Source organism: Staurois parvus, unplaced genomic scaffold, assembly GCF_062004578.1.
Source record: "Staurois parvus isolate SC_StPar_1 unplaced genomic scaffold, SC_StPar_1.0 ptg001431l, whole genome shotgun sequence".
In the NCBI taxonomy this organism is placed as follows: Eukaryota; Metazoa; Chordata; class Amphibia; order Anura; family Ranidae; genus Staurois; species Staurois parvus.
The window spans coordinates 1,301,026-1,309,174 of record NW_028319227.1 but is presented as its reverse complement, the minus strand read 5'-3'; positions in this window follow the sequence as shown (position 1 = coordinate 1,309,174).

Below are 8,149 nucleotides of genomic sequence, written 5' to 3'. Positions count from 1 at the left end.
AAACCAAACCAACTACCCACAGATAACAGTACATACAAGCAAGCGTCGTCAGGCAGGCCGGGTCAATATCAATAGGGCAGGTAGGTACAGGGGGAGCAAGTGGAGATTGGTCAGGGTCACAAGCCAGGGATCAGAACAGGTAGCAAGCAGCGTGGTACAGAGGGTCAGACAGAGGGATGGTCAGGAGCGAGCCGGGATCGGAGCAGGAGAAGTCAGCAGCGGTTCAGAAACAGGATGCAGGACAGAAACAGGATGCAGGGCCCAGGACAAACACACACCAAGGCAGAGTCTGTGGGTCTGGCCATCCCTTAAATACCCCAGCATAATCAGTTACAGGTGTTAGCTGGCTGCAAAGTTGAGTCTCTGATTGCTGGGAACACCCGCTGGCCAGCCCTGGTACTGCAGATCAAAAGGCAGGTGAGTCCCACCATAGCTGGCCAGTCCATTCCTGACAGTACCCCCCCCTCAAGGAGCGGCCTCAGGACACTCCAAACAGTCCTAGCTGGGAAAAATGTTCCACCGCCCGGGTCTGGTAACTGGCGGGATATCAAAGACTGGCACACCGGGCAGGACTCCGGGCAGCGGTACACCGGGCAGAGGCACATCGGGCTGGACTCCGGGCAGAGGCACATCGGGCTGGACTCCGGGCAGAGGCACATCGGGCTGGACTCCGGGCAGAGGCACATCGGGCTGGACTCCGGGCAGAGGCACATTGGGCTGGACTCCGGGCAGAGGCACATCGGGCTGGACTCCGGGCAGAGGCACACCGGGCTGGACTCCGGGCAGAGGCACATCGGGCTGGACTCCGGGCAGAGGCACATCGGGCAGAGGCACATCGGGCTGGACTCCGGGCAGAGGCACATCGGGCAGGACCCCGGGCAGAGGCACATCGGGCATGACCCCGGGCAGAGGCACATCGGGCTACCAGGCGAAGCAGCAGGCAGCGGGCCACCAGGCGGAACTACAGGTCTCGGGCCCTCAGGCGGAGCGGCGGGCGCCAGACCCCCAGGCGGGGCGACAGGCCTCGGGCCCCCAGGCGGAGCGGCGGGCGCCGGACCCCCAGGCGGAACTACAGGTCTCGGGCCCTCAGGCGGAGCGGCGGGCGCCGGACCCCCAGGCGGGGCGACAGGCATCGGACCCCCAGGCGGGGCGACAGGCATCGGACCCCCAGGCGGGGCGACAGGCATCGGACCCCCAGGCGGGGCGACGGGCATCGGACCCCCAGGCGGGGCGACGGGCCTCGGACCCCCAGGCGGGGCGACGGGCCTCGGACCCCCAGGCGGGGCGACGGGCCTCGGACCCCCAGGCGGGGCGACGGGCCTCGGACCCCCAGGCGGGGCGACGGGCCTCGGACCCCCAGGCGGGGCGACGGGCCTCGGACCCCCAGGCGGGGCGACGGGCCTCGGACCCCCAGGCGGGGCGACGGGCCTCGGACCCCCAGGCGGGGCGACAGGCCTCGGACCCCCAGGCGGGGCGACAGGCCTCGGACCCCCAGGCGGAACTACAGGTCTCGGGCCCTCAGCTTTTAGCTGAAACCAAGCTGTCTGCATCTTCTATATTTTAAATTTCAGAAATATTCCTCAGGTGAAAGGTATAAAATATATAGAGTTCTCCTGCTCACACATTCCGATTTTACTTCATAATCAAAACTGCTGAGATTAGCTGTTGCTTAAACCTCTGAATAGAGTTTACATTACCAAAAACACCCTATTGTTATGCTGAGATTGCAACTGGTACCACCTGCGGCTTTGAGAGGCAAGGCCCTATTTACATTTGACCCACTGGAATGTCCTCCCTCTGCAACACAAAAGAAAACTTACCTGGGTATTCATTGGATAATGGAGTATTCCCCCTTGCTTATAAAGGCCTGGAAGTTAGAGAGAAGTAAGTGTTTAAAGAAGACCTGAAGATAACTCAAAACCATCGCTGTTTTCAACCATGAGGTAAGCCTCACTTCATACTTTCTAATCAAAATCATTTTTTTTCAGATAAGAGAAGATCTTGGATACTTTTGTCCCTATTTACATGACCCAAAACAAAGCACTATCTTGTGTTCCATTGCTGGTGAGAAAGTGCTTCCTGTTTTGGGCAATGTGGGAACTGGGTTAAACCTTCCAGATGAAACGAGGAGCATCAGAGTGGCCAGTCCTCTACTCTCAATGCTTTCAACTCAGTCAAAGCAGAGCACTGTACCTTGTTAGAAAAATCTCGGCTTTAAAACCTTGTTTTTTAACATGTAAGTGTCACCTTGTTTGACCAAGGTGAGAAGCAGATTATCTGCAACCACAGCCACAATGCCTTTCCCTAACAGCCATTTCAGACTTATTAGCGCGCAAAACTCCAAACGGAGCACTTTTCTGTGATGACGTATTGGAAGTGTGCTCTTCTGTTTGGGGTATTGTGTGACCAGACTTACTTGGATAGAACATTCATGAAGTTACTTGGAGAAAGCTCAATTTCATTAAAACGTTTCTCATGAAACCTAGGAATCAACATAAAAATCATCAAGGTTCTTGGTTTGACAATTGTGAACTATGTTTAGGGTTAGATAGCAATATTATTTCCAAGAGTTATTTTTGGTAGACCGGAGTGATCAAGTGGAAATTTGCTTTTATCCTTGTGATTTTTATGTCTGCAGATAAGTCAAATGAAAGCACTTTCTTATATGTTGGGATTTCACTGAGTGCTTTTTGTTTGGTTGGTCTTTAAACTGTGAATACTCATATTCTTTTTCATTGGTTAAGTGATTTGAAACATATTTGGGATGGAAGTAGGACTATTGCTTTGCATAGCTAAATGTGTTTTATTTTCTAAACACTCTTTCTGATTCTTTTAAATCATTTTAAACAAAATGCTGTCAAAGAATTTAGGAAGAGATGCTCCTTGGTACAGTGCTTTTTGGTGGCTTTTTTCTATACCCTGTGACTTTGGATTTTGGCTTTCATAGTTGCAAGTTACAATATGGAAGTTAACATACCCATTGGGATGTATAACCTACAATACCATTGGTCCATAGAGTTCTCAAGAAGTTTAAAATCCTGCAAATTTTTGAATATGCTAACTTACAACAGCTTTTAGCTGAAACCAAGCTGTCTGCATCTTCTATATTTTAAATTTCAGAAATATTCCTAAGGTGAAAGGTATAAAATATATAGAGTTCTCGTGCTCACACATTCCGATTTTACTTCATAATCAAAACTGCTAAGATTAGCTGTTGCTTAAACCTCTGAATAGAGTTTACATTACCAAAAATGCCCTATTGTTATGCTGAGATTGCAACTGGTACCACCTGTGGCTTTGAGAGGCAAGGCCCTATTTACATTTGACCCACTGGAATGTCCTCCCTCTGCAACACAAAAGAAAACTTACCTGGGTATTCATTGGATAATGGAGTATTCCCCCTTGCTTATAAAGGCCTGGAAGTTAGAGAGAAGTAAGTGTTTAAAGAAGACCTGAAGATAACTCAAAACCATCGCTGTTTTCAACCATGAGGTAAGCCTCACTTCATACTTTCTAATCAAAATCATTTTTTTTCAGATAAGAGAAGATCTTGGATACTTTTGTCCCTATTTACATGACCCAAAACAAAGCACTATCTTGTGTTCCATTGCTGGTGAGAAAGTGCTTCCTGTTTTGGGCAATGTGGGAACTGGGTTAAACCTTCCAGATGAAACGAGGAGCATCAGAGTGGCCAGTCCTCTACTCTCAATGCTTTCAACTCAGTCAAAGCAGAGCACTGTACCTTGTTAGAAAAATCTCGGCTTTAAAACCTTGTTTTTTAACATGTAAGTGTCACCTTGTTTGACCAAGGTGAGAAGCAGATTATCTGCAACCACAGCCACAATGCCTTTCCCTAACAGCCATTTCAGACATATTAGCGCGCAAAACTCCAAACGGAGCACTTTTCTGTGATGACGTATTGGAAGTGTGCTCTTCTGTTTGGGTATTGTGTGACCAGACTTACTTGGATAGAACATTCATGAAGTTACTTGGAGAAAGCTCAATTTCATTAAAACGTTTCTCATGAAACCTAGGAATCAACATAAAAATCATCAAGGTTCTTGGTTTGACAATTGTGAACTATGTTTAGGGTTAGGGTTAGATAGCAATATTATTTCCAAGAGTTATTTTTGGTAGACCGGAGTGATCAAGTGGAAATTTGCTTTTATCCTTGTGATTTTTATGTCTGCAGATAAGTCAAATGAAAGCACTTTCTTATATGTTGGGATTTCACTGAGTGCTTTTTGTTTGGTTGGTCCTTAAACTGTGAATACTCATATTCTTTTTCATTGGTTAAGTGATTTGAAACATATTTGGGATGGAAGCAGGACTATTGCTTTGCATAGCTAAATGTGTTTTATTTTCTAAACACTCTTTCTGATTCTTTTAAATCATTTTAAACAAAATGCTGTCAAAGAATTTAGGAAGAGATGCTCCTTGGTACAGTGCTTTTTGGTGGCTTTTTTCTATACCCTGTGACTTTGGATTTTGGCTTTCATAGTTACAAGTTACAATATGGAAATTAACATACCCATTGGGATGTATAACCTACAATACCATTGGTTCATAGAGTTCTCAAGAAGTTTAAAATCCTGCAAATTTTTGAATATGCTAACTTACAACAGCTTTTAGCTGAAACCAAGCTGTCTGCATCTTCTATATTTTAAATTTCAGAAATATTCCTCAGGTGAAAGGTATAAAATATATAGAGTTCTCCTGCTCACACATTCGGATTTTACTTCATAATCAAAACTGCTAAGATTAGCTGTTGCTTAAACCTCTGAATAGAGTTTACATTACCAAAAACGCCCTATTGTTATGCTGAGATTGCAACTGGTACCACCTGTGGCTTTGAGAGGCAAGGCCCTATTTACATTTGACCCACTGGAATGTCCTCCCTCTGCAACACAAAAGAAAACTTACCTGGGTATTCATTGGAAAATGGAGTATTCCCCCTTGCTTATAAAGGCCTGGAAGTTAGAGAGAAGTAAGTGTTTAAAGAAGACCTGAAGATAACTCAAAACCATCGCTGTTTTCAACCATGAGGTAAGCCTCACTTCATACTTTCTAATCAAAATCATTTTTTTTCAGATAAGAGAAGATCTTGGATACTTTTGTCCCTATTTACATGACCCAAAACAAAGCACTATCTTGTGTTCCATTGTTGGTGAGAAAGTGCTTCCTGTTTTGGGCAATGTGGGAACTGGGTTAAACCTTCCAGATGAAATGAGGAGCATCAGAATGGCCAGTCCTCTACTTTCAATGCTTTCAACTCAGTCAAAGCAGAGCACTGTACCTTATTAGAAAAATCTCGGCTTTAAAACCTTGTTTTTTAACATGTAAGTGTCACCTTGTTTGACCAAGGTGAGAAGCAGATTATCTGCAACCATAGCCACAATGCCTTTCCCTAACAGCCATTTCAGACATATTAGCGCGCAAAACTCCAAACGGAGCACTTTTCTGTGATGACGTATTGGAAGTGTGCTCTTCTGTTTGGGGTATTGTGTGACCAGACTTACTTGGATAGAACATTCATGAAGTTACTTGGAGAAAGCTCAATTTCATTAAAACGTTTCTCATGAAACCTAGGAATCAACATAAAAATCATCAAGGTTCTTGGTTTGACAATTGTGAACTATGTTTAGGGTTAGATAGCAATATTATTTCCAAGAGTTATTTTTGGTAGACCGGAGTGATCAAGTGGAAATTTGCTTTTATCCTTGTGATTTTTATGTCTGCAGATAAGTCAAATGAAAGCACTTTCTTATATGTTGGGATTTCACTGAGTGCTTTTTGTTTGGTTGGTCTTTAAACTGGGAATACTCATATTCTTTTTCATTGGTTAAGTGATTTGAAACATATTTGGGATGGAAGCAGGACTATTGCTTTGCATAGCTAAATGTGTTTTATTTTCTAAACACTCTTTCTGATTCTTTTAAATCATTTTAAACAAAATGCTGTCAAAGAATTTAGGAAGAGATGCTCCTTGGTACAGTGCTTTTTGGTGGCTTTTTTCTATACCCTGTGACTTTGGATTTTGGCTTTCATAGTTACAAGTTACAATATGGAAATTAACATACCCATTGGGATGTATAACCTACAATACCATTGGTTCATAGAGTTCTCAAGAAGTTTAAAATCCTGCAAATTTTTGAATATGCTAACTTACAACAGCTTTTAGCTGAAACCAAGCTGTCTGCATCTTCTATATTTTAAATTTCAGAAATATTCCTCAGGTGAAAGGTATAAAATATATAGAGTTCTCCTGCTCACACATTCGGATTTTACTTCATAATCAAAACTGCTAAGATTAGCTGTTGCTTAAACCTCTGAATAGAGTTTACATTACCAAAAACGCCCTATTGTTATGCTGAGATTGCAACTGGTACCACCTGTGGCTTTGAGAGGCAAGGCCCTATTTACATTTGACCCACTGGAATGTCCTCCCTCTGCAACACAAAAGAAAACTTACCTGGGTATTCATTGGAAAATGGAGTATTCCCCCTTGCTTATAAAGGCCTGGAAGTTAGAGAGAAGTAAGTGTTTAAAGAAGACCTGAAGATAACTCAAAACCATCGCTGTTTTCAACCATGAGGTAAGCCTCACTTCATACTTTCTAATCAAAATCATTTTTTTTCAGATAAGAGAAGATCTTGGATACTTTTGTCCCTATTTACATGACCCAAAACAAAGCACTATCTTGTGTTCCATTGTTGGTGAGAAAGTGCTTCCTGTTTTGGGCAATGTGGGAACTGGGTTAAACCTTCCAGATGAAATGAGGAGCATCAGAATGGCCAGTCCTCTACTTTCAATGCTTTCAACTCAGTCAAAGCAGAGCACTGTACCTTATTAGAAAAATCTCGGCTTTAAAACCTTGTTTTTTAACATGTAAGTGTCACCTTGTTTGACCAAGGTGAGAAGCAGATTATCTGCAACCATAGCCACAATGCCTTTCCCTAACAGCCATTTCAGACATATTAGCGCGCAAAACTCCAAACGGAGCACTTTTCTGTGATGACGTATTGGAAGTGTGCTCTTCTGTTTGGGGTATTGTGTGACCAGACTTACTTGGATAGAACATTCATGAAGTTACTTGGAGAAAGCTCAATTTCATTAAAACGTTTCTCATGAAACCTAGGAATCAACATAAAAATCATCAAGGTTCTTGGTTTGACAATTGTGAACTATGTTTAGGGTTAGATAGCAATATTATTTCCAAGAGTTATTTTTGGTAGACCGGAGTGATCAAGTGGAAATTTGCTTTTATCCTTGTGATTTTTATGTCTGCAGATAAGTCAAATGAAAGCACTTTCTTATATGTTGGGATTTCACTGAGTGCTTTTTGTTTGGTTGGTCTTTAAACTGGGAATACTCATATTCTTTTTCATTGGTTAAGTGATTTGAAACATATTTGGGATGGAAGCAGGACTATTGCTTTGCATAGCTAAATGTGTTTTATTTTCTAAACACTCTTTCTGATTCTTTTAAATCATTTTAAACAAAATGCTGTCAAAGAATTTAGGAAGAGATGCTCCTTGGTACAGTGCTTTTTGGTGGCTTTTTTCTATACCCTGTGACTTTGGATTTTGGCTTTCATAGTTGCAAGTTACAATATGGAAGTTAACATACCCATTGGGATGTATAACCTACAATACCATTGGTTCATAGAGTTCTCAAGAAGTTTAAAATCCTGCAAATTTTTGAATATGCTAACTTACAACAGCTTTTAGCTGAAACCAAGCTGTCTGCATCTTCTATATTTTAAATTTCAGAAATATTCCTCAGGTGAAAGGTATAAAATATATAGAGTTCTCCTGCTCACACATTCCGATTTTACTTCATAATCAAAACTGCTAAGATTAGCTGTTGCTTAAACCTCTGAATAGAGTTTACATTACCAAAAACGCCCTATTGTTATGCTGAGATTGCAACTGGTACCACCTGTGGCTTTGAGAGGCAAGGCCCTATTTACATTTGACCCACTGGAATGTCCTCCCTCTGCAACACAAAAGAAAACTTACCTGGGTATTCATTGGATAATGGAGTATTCCCCCTTGCTTATAAAGGCCTGGAAGTTAGAGAGAAGTAAGTGTTTAAAGAAGACCTGAAGATAACTCAAAACCATCGCTGTTTTCAACCATGAGGTAAG